Genomic DNA, 18,262 nt, shown 5'->3' with positions numbered 1-18,262 from the left:
GGCCGAACTAGGTCAAATTCGGCCGAATTTGACCGAGTCAGTCTGGACCAAATTTCGGTCAAGTCCGTACCAATCAAAATTTGATTGAATTCGTTCGAGTCAGTCCTGGTCAATTGTCGACCAAGTCGACCCTGACATTTTTTGTCTTGAACAATGAGGAATTTCATAAATTGTTGAATTTCAATTTCCTTCTTATTTAAGGGAATTTCAAATGCTATTATTTTAGTTATTTGAAATACCTTCTTAAAATTCTACAAATAAATGAATTATTCTCTTTAATTATCTCATCCAAACATATTATTATGTTTGTAGGAATGACGGTTATAAACAACGTTACACTATCATTACACAAATAGTAAGTGTTGATGACAAATTTGGCTTGTAGAAGAGCAAGTGTACACAAATGGCTTAAGTCAACCATCAAATTTGATGGATTGTGCACTATTGTAAATGTAATTATATTTTAATAATTATCTTCTATATTTTTGAAATTAAAATTATGAATTTTTTTGAAAAAAAAAATCTTTGTTAATTATCATTAAAGTAGAGAAATGACGTCAAATATAAAATGAATTATCATTGAAAGAATGACAAATAAATTTGTAACTAATTTACTGCTAGAAATTCAAACTTTTGACAACAATTTTAGGTCAACTATAGTTAAAAGTGGAAAAATGAAAATGATTCTCTTTATAATTGTTGTCGGAAAGACAGTAATTACAATTTTGTTATTAATTTAATTTCTAATAACAAATATTTAATAATGATTCTAGGTCAATCATTGTTATTTAGTCCCTTTTAGGGATTTTCTATTATTACTAAGGTTGAGTGTGTCTCATTCTCTAATAGTGGAGTCTGACATATGAGTCTAGGACTCATTGTTGGCACAAATAGTTTGGATGATTGGGTGCTTGAAGATTTGATAAAGGTACTTGAAGCCATTGTCTTAGAACATGTTGGAACCATACTTACATTGATGAAGATATGGAGATTTGATGTTTCACATGTTGATCAAGCCTTGTATGCGTGCTCTTTATTTAGATTAAGGTTAAATATGTTTTTCGTTCCTCAAGTTTAAGTAAAATTTGGAATTAATCTCTCTTCAAAACTTTCGACCAATTTAGTCATTCATCTTTAAAAATACGTGAATTTAGTCCTTTTAACCAAATTTTGTTAAGTTTATATGACGTTTCAAGTGCATTTCATGATAGTATTTGAATTGTTTACACCATTTGACACATTTTCGCTTTAATGTTAACTCAAATATTATCATAAAATGCGTTTAAAATGTCAAATAAACTTAACAAAATTTGGTAAGAAGGACTAAATTCATGCATTTCTAAAGATGAAGGACTAAATTGGTATAAAGTTTCGACGAGAGACTAATTCCAAAATTCATTGAAACTTGAGGGACCAAAAACATATTTAACCCATTTAGATTATTCATGGGGAAACAAGGTTGAAGATTTTAATTCATGTTGTAGACTATTTTGCATTAGTTAGATGTATATGGTCTTAGTTGTGTCTTTTAATCTGTTGAAATATTTTTTTCAACGGGTTAAATGGTGTCTTTTAATTTGTTGAATGAATTTTTAATAGATTAAAAGATTTGCTACAACAGTTTTAACTGATACATATTCAATCAGTTTGATTTCTTTTGTAATCGACTGATTTCACTTAAGATAAGTGAAATCAACTAATTGATTTGAAAATTGTTGAATTTCGTAACAGTTTGACTATAAAAGTTGTATTTTTTGAATAAGAGTTGTGAAAACCATTTTTGAGCGCAAAAACTTTTTGGAAACTGTGGAATTCTCTCTTTTTTGTAATCGTATAGTGTGCAGCTGTTGAAGATTAATCTTGGATAATTTTTGAAGCATTTTGCTTGGTGTTTGAAGTTTGAAGAAGGTGATTTTGGTAGGCAAGGTTGTGCAATCTAATAACAAGACAATAATTAGACTTTTCTCAAAGCATAGAGTTTAGAGAATCTATGTTCTGTATAAATGAAATAAAGAATAACATCTAATTAATAATACCTATTTATAGACCTCCTATTCTTTATTTTTAAATTTATCTTAAAATAAAACTCAACTTTTATAACAAATATAAATCACTTTAAATATTAAAAAGAAATATAATTACCATATTTTGCTTTAAATTACCTATGGTAAAGAATCCTTTCCCAACAAATGAATGGTTTCCATATGATTTTGCCATCTCGAATTTACCAACAAAAATGCTAAAATCTAACTTTGCAATGGATATTTCTTAGTAACGTGCCTCAAAATTATTGTCCTTTTACCACCAATTTTTTTAGGATGTACCAAAGAAATATTAGAGGGTCATTACTTTTAATTTACAGACAGGTGTATTCTATGATTTCAATTTGTTCAATTTGTCTGTAATCGGTAAAAAAAAACTAAATTTGCAATAGACTTCTGCATCGATAGATTTTTTTTAGTAATAGGATATTTCTGGTAATAAAATATAAACTTATAAATTATTTCCTATATGGACTGGCATAAGAAAAATTAAATTATTTCAAATTTCTACAACTGTGACTATTCTATTTAATTACACTTATAGACTCTTCATATTTATCATAGTGTTTTTAAATTTAACTTGTTTCAGAGTATCTATATCTATATATAAATGTGAACTAACAAATGGCAAAGTTTTCAATATTTTAATATTTCTGAAGCAATTGAATTCAAAATTTTCTTTCTACAACAGGAAAATATGTTTACGTGTCATCTTCTCAGAATTTTGAAGATTAAAAAATAAGTCAAAAACAAACATTTTCATCTCTCTGTATCCCACACACTATCATCTCTTTCAAACTTCTCTCTCTTTCTCACACCCTTTCATCTTCTTCTCTCTCTTCCTCAAACCTTTTCATCGTCTTTTCTCTCTTTCTCAAACCTCTTCAGAGCTTCTTCTCTCTTTCTCAAACCTCTCATCTTCTTCATCTGTCTCTGGATCACCCACACACCACACCATGGCGAACACCAAATCTTCAGCTTCATCTCTCTCTTTCTCACTCACACAGAACACCATCTTTCTCATTTTACATACGTCCTCACCTTTTTACGAGACTTCATCTCTGTCTTTCGGACTCAAACATTCAGATCTACTCAAAAAATAATCTTTTTGGTTCTTTTCTGTTGGATCTCGAGTTTTGATCTCGATTTTGCTCTTAGATCTACTTTGTATTTGTTTTACGAGACTTCATCTCTGTCTTTCTGACTCAAACATTCATATCTACTAAAAAAATAATCTTTTTTGTTCTTTTCTGCTGGATCTCGAGTTTTGATCTCGATTTTGCTCTTAAATATACTTTGTATTTGTTTTATTTTTGTGTTGCATTGATGTTTTGCTCTCAGAATCATGAGCAACGTGAAGAACACAAAAAAGGTAACAACTTTTCTGCGATTTTTCGTTCTTCTACCATATTTAACAAATCTTATTTGTTGTATCGAGGTTTTTGTCTCAGATCTACTGTTGGATGAATTTGTTCTCCGTTGATCTACTTTTCTTTTGGTTCATTTTTTCCTCTTATATTCTTGAGCACCTTCACGAGACTTAAAAAAAGGTAATCACTTCTCATTTTTGTTGTTCTTCTACCTTCTTGTGTTTCTTTCTATTATTTTTTTGTTTGATGCATATTTTTCTCTGATATCTACTTATTTTGTTTTATTTTTTTGGTGGATCAATGTTTTTCTTTCAGATCTACTTTTCTTTTGGTACGAGATTTGTTGAATTTATATTTTTTCTTTCAGATCTATTTCTCTTTTGAATGATTTATTTGCTCTCAGATTTCTTTTTCCATGTATATTGTTCGATGAATTTTTTTCTTCTCAGATCTACCTTTCTTTTGGTTGATATTTTGCTCTGAGAGCCTTGAGCAACTTCACAAATACAAAAAAGGTAATAAGAATTTTGTTTTTTTTTTCGTTCTTCTACCATCTTCTCAAATCTACTTTGTTTTCTATTATTTTTGTTTTTCGTGGATATTTTTCTGTAAGATCTACTTATTTTGTTCGGTGAATTTTTTTAGATTTTTTTTCTCTATTGAAAAAATGTGTTGGGTTAAGGTTTTTTTCTCAGATCTACTGTTTGATGGATTTTTTCTTCTCAGATATTTTTTGTTGATGTTTTCCTCTAAGATTTTTTAAGACCTTCACCGTACTAAAAAGAAGGTAACAACTTCTAATTTTTGTTTTCTCACATCTACTACCATCTTCTCAGATCTACTTTTTTTTCTATTATTTTTGTTTTTCATGGATACTTTTCTGTAAGATCTACTTATTTTTGTTCGGTAGATTTTTTTCAGATTTTCTTTTCTTTGTTGACAAAATGTGTTGGGTCGAGGTTTTTTTCTCAGATCTATTGTTGGATGGATTTGTTATTCTCATATATACTTTTTTTTTTTGATGTTTTCCTCTGAGATTTTTTAGGACCTTCACCGTACTAAAAATAAGGTAACAACTTCTAATTTTTGTTGTTCTTCTAGCATCTTCTCAGATCTTATTTTTTTCTATTTTACGAATATTTTTGTCTGAGATCTACTTATTTTTGTTCTATTTTTTTGTTGGATAAATGTTTTGTTTTCAAATCTACTTTACTTTGTTGCATTTATCTGTTTGATTGGTGTTTTTTTCTCAGATTTACTTTGTCGTTCGTATTTTTGTTCTTCTACATAGTAAAGGTTGAATCTTTTAAACTTTCACTCTTTGACGACGACAATAAAGGTATGCAAGTTTCATACTTTGGCTGATATTCTCTTCTTCTCTAAGATTTGGTTGTTTGTTTTTTCTACATTTTTATTTTGATATTTTCTTCTTCTCTAAAATTTTGTTGTTTGTTTTTCTACGTTTTTATTCTTCAATTTTGATTTAAATTTTTAATTCCTCAACATATTTTTAAATCTGGTGGATTGTTCATGTGTTTAAGACTACTTATTATCATTGAAGGTAATTAATTATAACTAAGTGTACCTTTTGTATATTTAATAAGTTTAAATGTAATTATTTAATTCTTCATTTGTCATTTCTTTAATAATATTGGATTTATTTTACATTTATAATTATAATATTTGTTACATCGTCTTCTTTACCAAATCTCTTGCAGACATATAGATATATCAATGGACACTCACTACACCAAGTTTAAAGTTTACTAGCTGCAAAGTTTAAAGATGGTTTCATTACAGTTCATTTACAAGAAAAGGTATGTATTTGACTATAATAATCTTTTTTGGTCAAATAAGTACTTTGATATTTTTTCCTTATGCATTACCGAAGATACTTTAATGTTGAAAAACTTTTTTTTTGTATGTTTTAGGTAACTTCTGCATCTTTCAAAGCATACTCAAGTGTGAAAAGATAACAACAGATTTCTTGTCGCACACCTTTTGGCTGCAGCATGCAACAGTTAATCATTTCCAAAACATTCAATGCTCTCTTGTGGTCTTCTCACACCAATTTTTTATTATTTAGGATTATTATTTTATGAGTTGTATTTTGCTATTTTAATTTTAATATAAGAAATATAATTATTAATATTTGACATTTGTTATTTACTATTTAATAATAATGTATAACAATATATTACATGATTCAATTTAACTTAATTTGATTTAATTATATGTAAACACTTTTTTTTGGATGCAATAATGATATATGCAAAGTAATAATGTATATAATAGATATGTATATCCGAAATAATGTTCAATCTTTTAGAATCCTACAGAATATTTGAGATTAGAAATTAGGGGTGTCAAAACGGGCCAACCCGGCCCATTTTGGCTCGGCCCGCCAGTGGCCCACCAAAAACGGGTCGGGCTGGGCTGGCCTGCCATCAATAAACGGGCCAAAAACTATAACCCGTCCCGTTTTCGGGCGAGCTGGCCCATCTCTTTTTTTTTTTTACTTTTTTAATTTTTTTTTTAACTTTTTTTAACTTTTTATTAAAATTTTGTTTATAAATTTATTTTATATATATAAATTTATTTATATAATAGAAAAAAAGTATTATTTTTTAATTTTTTTAATTTTAAACATAAAAAAATTAAAAATTAATAAAACGGGTTGGCGGGCCGGCCTGTTCTGGCCCATTAAACTGGCGAGCTAGACAGGCCGGGTTGCAGCAGGTTGACGGGTTGAAAATTCCAACCTGACCCGCCCTTTTTTGGGCGGACTGACGGGCCGGCCCGGTGGGCCTGACCCATTTTGCGATCCCTATTAGAAATTATCACTATAAATAGCGTAAAGTAAATATTTTTTCAATACCAAAAAGACATACTTATTTTTTTCAATAATATTTTTTGTATACTAATAATCATAATAATAATAGTAACGATTAATAACAATAACCAATAGTACTGATAGTAAACATTTTAAGATTAACAAATAAATATATATTTATACTTATCAATGTCATTGGTGATTGAAGATTTATTTTTATTATATAATCAGTTAATCTTTATTATATAATTATTTAAATATAAATATTGAGCTTCAAATTTATTTGACTTATATAGTGATATTTATGTCTTTAATTGATTTTGGCAAAATTCAAAACTCAGTTTTTGATAGTTTAATAAACTAAAAAGTTTGTTTTTAGGATTTGAAATTAACATTTTGTTTTATTTGGTGACATTTTAATCTTTTATTTATTTTAATTTTAAATTTTTTTATTAAAATTATTAATTGAATTTGTATTTCAATAATTCAAAAGTCCAATTTCAGTTTATATTGATAACTGAAAAGTCCAACTACATGTCAAACTCTCACATCTTGGTAAGTGTAGTCCGCATTTAATTGTTATGTTAACTCATTCCTTTTTCATGCTTTGGAGGAAGGCATAGATTTTCTCTTTTTCAAAGTTGAGTGTAACGAAATTAGCATCCACATCAAAGTTCTTTACAATAAGTTGTAATTGGAAAATGTGATTTTTTTTTAAATTTTCCAGATTATGAAAATATGTGTTTGAAATACTTTGCTTAATGATTAATGCTCAAACATTGTTAATGAAAGTAATATAATGAAAATTAATTAATAATTGGGACTTTAATTTTATTCTCACCAAGCATTAATTCACACAACATTAATTGTCACTAGAAGCAATTCATTTTTTATGGTCTTAATGCATTGAAGCATATCAACGGACATATCCACAATAAACAAGAAAATTTTACGTATTTATAATGCATTATTATTATTATTTATTATGAAGACCAACAGTTTTATAGGATCAAATGTCCACTTTGAAATTCTCAAATCATAAAGTTTGTTGTCAAAGTGCCAATGAAAAAGTTTTCACATTGTAAAACTTCTTTGTCTTAGCACTAGAATGCAATAAACAATAAAAATTTTCTTTCTACAAAATATTTGTATTGGATGGACATCCCTAAAATAATAAAATTTATTATTTTTGGTAAATCTATCATCTTAGCATTTGTTTTCTTTCACAAATCCACAAATACATAATGTGTCATTTTCGTTGTATTGTTGTCTTTCAACATTTCTTCTTCCTCATTTCGTATAAGATCCAAAATACTATATGCGACAATGATGTTAGTAAAAGTTTAGTTGATGTTGCCAACTTTCACAATAAAAAAAATCAAGTTTCAATTATGTTATCCAATTTTCCTTCTAGCCAAGTAATAGAAACCTACTTTGCATCTTAAAAAAGCCATAAAAATATTTCTTGCATAATTTCAATTATCTTCTTCAATAGTAAAGATCTACTTTCCATCTTCCCCAAAAAAAATTAATTCACCGTGCCGAGGCCACTACTACAAAGTTTTTCGTTTTCCAAGACTACCGTCACCAACTTTTCACCTTCTTTTTCCAACACTTATCTTCTCACTCATCAAAGTCAATTTTTTTTTCTTCTAACAATTAACTTTTCATCTTTTTCTTTCAACAAAGCAATTAATATTTTGGGTTTTGGTGTCATAATGCATTGCAAACACACATCTTCCAATTATGTGAGCATCAAGTATCAACGTGAGCAATTATGCTTTGTGGGACTCAATGCACTGCCAAATACTGATATGTTGCCAGATTTGAAGTTTTAATTGAATTTGTCTTTTAAATTTTAGGTGAATTCCTCAGGAAGTTTTGTAAAGTTGTCATAATTAATTAGTACTTCAAATCACCATTACTTTATTTTATCTTTATATATAACATCATTACTTTATTTTATTTTTATTCTTAATTTAAGTTTCTTATTCAAATATTTAGCTACTTTTTTCAAAAATCTTTGGTAAAGTTTTTAAAGTGACATTGACATTCTTACTTTTAATCTTTCACAAATATGTTTTCTTCATTATTTCATTGGAAGAAGGTATGAAATTCATCTCTAAAAAAAATATACATTGATACCAATGTTTACTTTTCTTTGACAAATAAAGTCTCATTTTGGCTGTACTATTTATATTCAACAAAAGTACTCCTTTTGCATGGTAACCAAAAAGATTTTTAAATTAAAAGCATTTCCAAGAGAAGTATGTTTTACGATCATGTCAAATAGTTGATGTACTATTATTATTTTATTATTATATAATGTATATATTTAATAAAAGCTTTGGAAACTGAAACGATAGTATTGTTTAATTAATTTCACTTCAAAAAAATTTCCTTTTTGATTGTTAACAATGAGGTGGTATCCTTAATGGTATGTGGAAGAAATTCTAAAGGAGAATTTACAATCATTTTTGTTTCCTATTTTTGTTATAATTTTGTTTCATTTCATTATTTCTTACAAAAAAATAACTTTTCTCTACATTTTTTTGTTATATATTCAAAGATATGGACTTTAAAATTAAAGCATAAAGAAATTGACAAAAAAAAAGAATATTATGATTTTAAGCCAACAAATATTTTGTGGCAGATTTTGGAAGAAATTTTGTCTTTGGGTGAAATGTAGCTACATTCAAGCAACACTTAAAAGTAGTTTTCGAAAATTTTGAACAAAAAATTAAATTTATATTAAATTAGGATTGAAAAAATACATTAATAGTTATTTTTTTTATGACTTCAAATATATATTTTTTTTATATCAAATAAATTTTTAGAAAATTTAGAATTTCTATCTGTTTTTTCCTGAAAAACTTAATTTTTATTATATTAGGTTTCTAAAAACAATTATTCAAATATGTTTTTTTTACGTAACGAAATCTTTTAAGTTAATTATTATATTAAAAATCTTATTATTTATGATATTCTTTTAGGAAACCAATATAAGCTTCTACATTAATTTATAATTTCTTTAATATTTTATCATATATATTTATTTGTATTCATGTTTTATTTTTTTAATATTCAAATTTTATTGTTACGTTACTGTGAGTTTGTAATTTTTATATTATTTTTTGTAAAAAAAATATTATAAATATATTTTTTTTCTATATAAGATTATTCAATTGCATATTTTAAATATATTGTATTTACATATATTGTATAAATATAAGTTTCCCTCATTTTATATATTTTAAAAAATACATCTAATTAAATCTATGTGATTTTCTTTTATTACAACTTATTGTATAGCTAAAATTAAGGAGGCCAAATTTATTGTTCCCTTCCACGTAGCCTGTATATAATGACTTTTTAATACTCAAATCAAATACATACTTAAACATGTAAAACAATCCATCTAAACATTATTAAATTCAAAAAAAATTAGGTTTACATTCATTCTTATTGTTCCGCCGACAATCATTCTATTAATAATAAGACCAATCCTTCTACCACTACTAACATTCATGAAACAAACCAAGAAATCCAAAATCAATTCAAAAAAATTATTATAAAATAAAAAAATAAATATTATAAAGGGGTTACTGAAAACTTAACTGATCAAATCATGGAATCCAAATAAAAATCGACTTGTCTTATCCGTATTAGTAAGGAGACAAAATTTTAGACTTTTTTTTTAAACTATAACGCTTAGATGAACACTTCTTCCTCGAAAACATCAAAACACCATACTGATGAATTATATATATATATATATATATATATATATATATATAAAAATAAATCTAGAAGAAAAAAAAGGTACGAAATAAATGTTTTTCCAAATATGATAATAATTATATTATATGTATCTTTGAAAGACGTAGATTTCAATATAATTTATGTTTATAAATTTAGTTCAGTATTAATTGGTATATTATTTTATTAATAATATAATTCATTATTATATTTAATATTACTATAAAATAATATTATCTATTTTTAATTAATTTGTTATAAAAAATAACTGCAATTAATTATTTAATTTTTTTCATATTATTAAACTTTTTATTAAATATTCTATTTATAAGTATACATGATTATATATTTAAAGAAAATTATATAAAGAAATTAATTATATTGAAATAATAATAATTATTTATATTATTATTAGTATTTTATTAAAATTAGTAGTTATTCATTAACTTATATATTTTTTACAGTATTTTTTTAAATGGATAAATGAATTTATGTAAGTAAAAAGTAAAATTTAGATTTAGTTTAACAAAAGTACATCACTTTATTATTTGAGGGAGAGTGAAAGGATGCATTTATATGGATATGAGTAGATTTGAGTGGATGATTTTTTGTATTTCTTTGAAGGGATTTGGAGATGAGAGTAAATGGATTTAGAGATAAAGTTTGTGAGAGTTTGAAAAGAATTTAATTAATATAATAGATAAAAAAATAATTTTAATAAATTAAAATATAAAATTATTAAGTTATTTTTATATTAAAAATTGATATATTATTATTAATATTATTTAATATTATATAATATTATATATATATATATATATATATATATATATATATATATATATATATATATATTTTGAGAACGTGGTGTGGAGATATGATATTACAGTACTCGTTGCAAATCAGCTCAATTTGGTGAGATCATAATCCTGCAAATTATCTCTCTCACTCACTCACAAATCTTTGCAAACGAACAACCATCATCTTAATAAATTTGCTCTCTTAATCCACCTGCATCTTATATTCGCACAAGCAAACAGACCCTTAAGCACAAATATCATAATTATTTTCATAAGAACATTTAATTGTTAAATATTTTTGTGAGTAAAAGTTAAACCAATATTTATACAATTAATATATTTTAATTACTAAAAAGAATAAATATTAACATTAATTAAAGAATATTAGTTATAAATTTAATATAATTAAGTGTTTATTAAATTTAACTTTTGGATACAAACATTTACATTACTATCTCATCTATAATTTTTATTTTAAAAACTTTAGATATTTGAAAAAGTAGTCATCATTTTTATATAATTTAAATTATACAAGTTTTTTTTACTAAAAATATAAATTAAGACGTATAAATTTTAAAAAAAATCAAGTTATATACTAAAAATAATGTTTTTCTCATTCCACAAGCAAAAAATGATTTTATAATTATATAGGCATAATTTTCTTGTGTCTACTTTTTATCTTTCACAAGATGGAAGTGTTTCAAAAATAGTTCACATATTAAATAATAAATTTTTTTATATCGGTTATAATAAAAAAGACATGTATATAAAGACAATGATATTTTGATAATTAAATTTTGACAATTTTTTTATAATTTAAAATGATATTTTTTAAATAATTTTAGAATAGAAAAATAAAAAAATATAAAATGACTTAGAAAATGTCACTTTAGATTGTAATAGAAAATTGTCAAAATTTAATTATTAAAAGATGGTTTTCATATATATAATAAGTTTTTAAACGTACTAATTTATGGTAATTATGACTTTTATGTTCAAGTCAATATTATGACTTCAATACGCAATGTTTTCAATTTTAGACCGAAAACATTGATAGAGTTTATAGTGTTATATTTTTTATTTTTCTTAGGTAATTTGGTAAATTCATTTTAGAAATCTAAATGGTGCCTTACCTTTCATTTATTTTTTGAAAGGCGAGAAGAAAAGAAAAAGAAAGTAAAGAAAAGAATGGTGGTGAATGAAAGTAGTAAAAAGAATTAGTTGCTGCTACTTTACGGCCGAAGATGATCCTCTGAGAGTGTGTGAACCACACTCTTAAGGTCAACAAACAAACACGGTTCATCATTTTGATTTAGATGCCACTATAATACACTCACTACTCACAACTTTGTTTCTCTCTATATAAATTCAAATTTTCATAAAACCTTTTATTTAAATTCAGTTTATGTACGAGGTGAAGAAACAAAGATGATGCTATATTACAATATAAATTACTATGTCGGCAGGTGTACAATGCTACTAGTGGAAGTGTGGACACTCGCGCATTAAGCACGTGTTTCATGGAACTAATTAAGTTACAACTTCTTAAAACATATCATGTAAGAAGAATAAAGGTGTTAAACAATAGACAAGAGGTGAATGAATACACAAGAATTCTTAAAAACAAATCAAAAAATCTTTTTAAATAATTTGTAATTACTTAATAAAAGTTTCAACTAAAACTTAAAGGCTATAATAAGAATATTGTGAAAGATTGACTCATAATTTTCCATTTTTAAGATTCCTTTAAAATGTTAAACAGTGTAGTGTGTAATGTAACTTCTATTATATTTGGCGAATACATTTCGGTGAAACCAAATTCAGTTTCTGTATAGTTTTTTTTTTCTTTAATTCTTCATTAATTATTGTTTACCTTCTACTATCTATGGGGTGATCATGGATTGGATTTTTAATGATTCAATCCACGTTCATTTTGGATCCAAATATCTGGATTAGATTTTCGATCCAAATCCATTTTTTCAAAAATAGTAGATTGGATTTTTTTAAAATTTAGATCCAAATATTTAGATCAAGTTTAAATCCAGATCTAAATATTTGGATCAAGTTCAAAATCCAAAATCTATTTTTCATAAAATAAATTCAAATTAAATTTTTTAAAACTTGTGTCCATAGGGCTGACACCATAGAATTTGACAAATGATTTACATAAGTACACAAACAAGATCAGTAATGGTGTCGTGGAAGAAGATGAGATGAAATACATTCATAGCCTCTACTTAACTCAATTTATATAATGTATACTACTATCAATATTTTCCAAAAACAAACTACCAATGTGCTTACTATATGGATACGATAATCCCATTCTGTTGTACGACAAATGACTTGGTGCACTTGCCAACAGGTCACACAATCAAATAACTCTTTTAAAACTTGATACTAAGTGATGATGGGAATTTCGGTGCTCAAGCCCTATGGGTATAAAATTTCAACCCAAGTTTCCCTTCATCAAAAGCCAAACTAAGACAACCTTGAGTTGCACCATTTGTATTCATCGCCAATTAACATATGAAACTTGTCATACTATGTCCATAAATAAAACCACCCTACCCTCCCTAGTGTGAATATTTAAAAATTTTAGCACCAAAAACTCAAACACAATATTACTTATATACTTCTTAGATTTATTCTCAGACATGTACACTAACTCCTAATTTGAAAAATAGTATAAGGAAACACAATTGGATCTTGAAATCTACTATGATTTCTCATCCTCCAAATCGTCTAAATAACAGCAGTAATGATAATCACTTTTAATCACTTTAAACAAATGACTACAAGGAGACTTCATAAACTGAACAAAAAAAAAAATCCAAAGAAGAAAACTACAAATCCTGAAAAACTTTCTTCCTTCCCATAATTGTATAACAATAGAATAATTAAAAAATAAATGAAAGAAAGATTCAACATAAATACCACACAAAGAACACATAGAGCATAAAACCACTCTTTTTATTAACCTCCAATCAACAAGTAAATGACCATACAACAATTTTCAAAGAACCAAAATTTTAGCTAGTGACACCTCATCCAACCAAATCAAGTTTCCCCAATCCACATGTTCCATACTAGAAGAGTAAAAAAAATTTGTAACTTTTTGAGAAAGCACACCAATATCATCCAAGGTGCAATTAGGTACGTCCTCATCCTCATTACTATTAAAAAAGAAAAATCACATAAACTACCAGCTGTCCAAGCTTAACTAGCAACATAGAATAACTTTACTCTATCAAAACAAGAAATTCTAACCAATTTAGATATACAAATGTCATAACACCAATGATCATTTTAAAAATTAATACAATCACCGTTACCTTATGATAAACATATCAATCTAAGATAAATAGTGCAGTGAATTCATATATTTAGAGTGGTTGAAAATAATAATAACTTATTTATTAATTTATTTGACTTGTTTATACATTAGTATTTTAAATAATTTACTTTTAAAGTTATAGATTATTTTTTTTATTATTCCTTCTTATATTTTAGTACATTTTTCACTTGTTATTATTTATTTCAATTCCATACATATAAATGACTATTGCACTACATTTTGTAATTATTGGATTAGTTTCCAAAATTTTATGTAGTTCAAATTAAAAAGGATTTAACATTATAAATTGAATTAATTAATGTTTAATTTCATAATATTATAGGAAAATCACAAATATTGGAAATAAAAAATTACTGTAATAATAGTTTATATTAATAAACAAAAACAATTTATAAAAATATATAAAAATTAAATTTGATTAATATTCACTTTATCAACTCATATAAATAAGATTGTTAAAATAAAAAATATATATAAGTTTTGAAAAATAAATATAAATATTAAAATATTTATAAGAATGAAATTATTTTTAAAAATATAAATTTAAAAATAAATATAAATTTATAATTTATCAAAAAATACAAATTTTATTTATATAATAAAACATACAGTTATATTACATTTACCAAATACTTCAAATCAGATAAATTACCTTATTCGCTTAAAACCTTATAACAACTACTAAATAACATGTCAACTAGAAGTTGTCTCAACTACTAATTAACTTGTGAGCTAGTGTCGCCTAATTGGCCCTTAAAATATCTTGATTCATCTACTTTAACTCATTAATCTGTTGAGTTATAAGGAAAATAATAAGGTAATTTGTTTATATGTTTTAAATTTTTTAAATTATGCATACAAAATATTAAAGTTGATTTATTAAAATTGAAAATAAAAAGTCTTAAAAGACCATAACATTTTTATTATATTATACTAGTGAAAACAATTACTTTACTATGTGTACTTACCTTCTTTTCTATAATAAAATTAAATTTTACAATTATATTATGGATAATTGATCGTTATATTTTTGTAAAAAAATTAAAAAGAAGTCACTTAAAAGATAAAATTGGTAAAATTGATTTTTAAAAAAAATATATTACTTTATGTGTAAAGTAGGAAGCAAATGTTGAAGAATCCCTTTTATGTAAATTGTAATATATTTATGTAATAAAATGTGTTATCTCTCTCTATATATACATTTAAAAAACTTAAAATCTTACAAATTCTGAAATGTAGCAACTTAATATGATCTGAGCTGTTTTTGACAAAGTTAAATGAAGTCTTATTCAACTATATTGTCATCTTAATGAAGACAAATAAAGTCATACGATTAGACTCCAATCATCTCATACTCAACATACTTTCTAAAAGTGAAATGTGAAAAACGTGTCTCCATTATATATTCATAATCATTCTCCTTCATTCTTCAATGCCTTAGGCATGGTAGAGGTTTAGACCCCTAAGTCTTACAAACACATCATTATCTATTGCAATATTAATTATTTTTTTATTTAAAGAATGCTTTGTTTAATGAATAGCCACACTTGGGCTAATGTCTTAAAGAAAATTTAAGAAAAATAATGATAATATATTATATGATTTAAATATAATTTTGATATTGAGTAATATATATAAAACAAAATCTCAAGTTCAATGATTTAAGATTTTACATCGGAGAGGTTGTGTCAATTTTTTATAACGATTATATTTATATCTCATTGATGTTGTGTTCTACAATAAATCTCCCAAAAGACGTATTAATATGATATGTACTCGTCTTGTCTATATATAAAAGGAAGTTGAAGATCTATAAAGATAAAACATATTCATAGTAAAAATATTTCTCATTTCATAGATTTTGTGAAATGCTTAAGATTTAAATATCTTTTTCTATTATATTTTTACTACATTTGTTGAACATTTTTTGAAAAGTAATAACTTTTAATGTATTTCATTTAGTGAATCGTCCATCTCATTTGGTACTTTTAATGAAATGTAGCCTCTTTCTTTTGTCATAATACAAAGGTGTTTTGTAAATGTTCTCATAAGATTTTCAAGAATTTAGATTCTTAAAAGTTTTTTTTTATTGTTATTCTATTGTATTTTCAAAATACATCGATGATATTAGTTTTAAAATTTTAAAATATATTGCATTTTTTAAAAAATATTAATGTAATATATTTTTAATGTTCAATAAGATAAAAAAAATTTAATAAAAAATCTGGACTCGATTTTGAATAATGTGTTGGTTAAAGTGTCTCCATTCATGTGTGTTTCTCTACAAGTCAAATTTGCATGTTGTATTGCGGCTGCGTTTGTCGGCTGCAAATATAAACTAAGTTGTCTGAGATGATCCATGCATGTGCCCTTATAAACAAAAAAGTGTTGGTTAAGTGCAAATCCAAACACCAATTTATGCTTCAAATTCTAAGCCGTATATAGTGCTAAACATCAACCATGCTTATTTTTTTTTTTATTATTATCATAACAATGAATTGAAACTTTACCATATCAACATCACCATTTTTTATTTATTTACTTGCTTTTCTTTTATTGTCTTTATTCCTTTTGTCATTGTAAGATTTTAATACTTTTTTAATATCAACTAAGTTGAGATTCGCCTGCTATGTAAATCTTAAAAAACAAATTAGGTACCAAACAAGCTTTGTCTTAATAATTTAATCTTTCTTAGGATGTTAAAATGTTTTCTTCTATTTGTCAACAATATATCTAATGGCAGTTAGGTACAATTATCTTAAAAGATAATTTATTATATAAAAGGATTTATTCAAAATTTAATTAGTTTTTGAAATATAATTAATAAAAAAAATCGGTAAAAATGGTTAACAAATACCATTTTTTATTATAAATTCATAAAATATTTTTATGAAGAAAGTGAAATTGGTGTTTTTATCCATTACTATAATAAACCTATCATTAGACATCTTTATTATTAGTCATGGTATTTTCATCACGAGACCAATTTTGTTATCCATACTTATCTCAAGAAAAAAAAGAATTCATCTTTGTCCACTTACTCAAACATAATATGTATCAAATTTTTATTTTATGTTTATCTCCACTGGTTTACTGGTATATATTCGTTAACGGGTATATATTCGTATTTGTACCCGCTTTCTTACTTTTTCAATATCAAATAATTAATTCTCATAAAATAATAAAAAATTATAGTAAATGAAACAAAATATTAATAAAAAAATTTATAATTGTATATATTTCAAATTAAAATACCAAATAAAATATCTTGAGAGATAAAATATTTATTAAATTTACAAACGTTAATGTTACTTAGTTGATAATATTTAAAAATATTTTTAAAAAATATAAAAGGAAAAAATTATTTAAAATAAAAAATATTTTAAATGTATGTCTACTCCAATTTTTTAAATTCTAATAAAATTTCTTCTCTTTATACTAATAAAAATTATAATACATCAATCGATAAAAATTACCTAAAAAACAAAGATTAAACTAATAATAATTGAAATTTAACATAATTTTTCATCATTTGAACTTCAATATATAGTGGATAATGATAAAAAAATTCATAAAAATTACATTAAATTATTATATTATAGTAAATAAAATTTATTTATACAATTATTGTGATAAAATTATACGTATAATAAAAAGTGTAAGAAACTCCGCCTCCAGTGCATGTTTCGCCGAGTCTGGAAAATACTTCTCCAGGAACCTCTTCCTGAAGTTTACCCAGTTCACCTCTTCTTGACGGGTCTGCATTTGTTGCTGCATTCCTGTCCACCAGTACTCAGCATCGCCAACAAGTAGGAAAGTGGCGAAATTCAACTGTTGTGCCTTTGTGCACTGCAGTACTCGAAATATCTTCTCACACTCCCTGAGCCAAGCATCGGCCTCATCTAGAGTAGCTTTGCCGCTGAACTTTGACGGCTTATGCTTCAGCACATCTTCCATAGTCACTGATCTCGCTGGTAGGACCATGGCCCTAGGTTGCGTTGCAACAGGCTGCATAGCGTCAACCATCCTATGGATTGCCTGTGCAATCTCGTCAGCGCCGGCATCGTTCCTCCTCCTCCTATTTGCCATAGCCTGAATGC

At 25.4% G+C, this 18,262-nt stretch overlaps 1 long non-coding RNA gene across 1 annotated transcript; it reads left to right on the top strand.

The window, feature by feature from the left end:
• The first annotated feature begins 2,852 nt into the window (after positions 1-2,852).
• Positions 2,853-5,536, top strand: LOC114173957 (uncharacterized). Its single transcript, XR_003602649.2, has 3 exons — positions 2,853-4,751; positions 5,131-5,229; positions 5,344-5,536. It is a non-coding gene; the product is annotated as an uncharacterized LOC114173957 (long non-coding RNA).
• Positions 5,537-18,262: the final 12,726 nt, after the last annotated feature.

This window comes from Vigna unguiculata, chromosome 1 (assembly GCF_037176805.1).
Source record: "Vigna unguiculata cultivar grain cowpea cultivar isolate G323 ecotype 2 chromosome 1, ASM3717680v1, whole genome shotgun sequence".
NCBI classification, from domain to species: Eukaryota; Viridiplantae; Streptophyta; class Magnoliopsida; order Fabales; family Fabaceae; genus Vigna; species Vigna unguiculata.
Note: the sequence above shows the minus strand (reverse complement) of the source record. Positions and strands in the feature narration are given on the sequence as shown.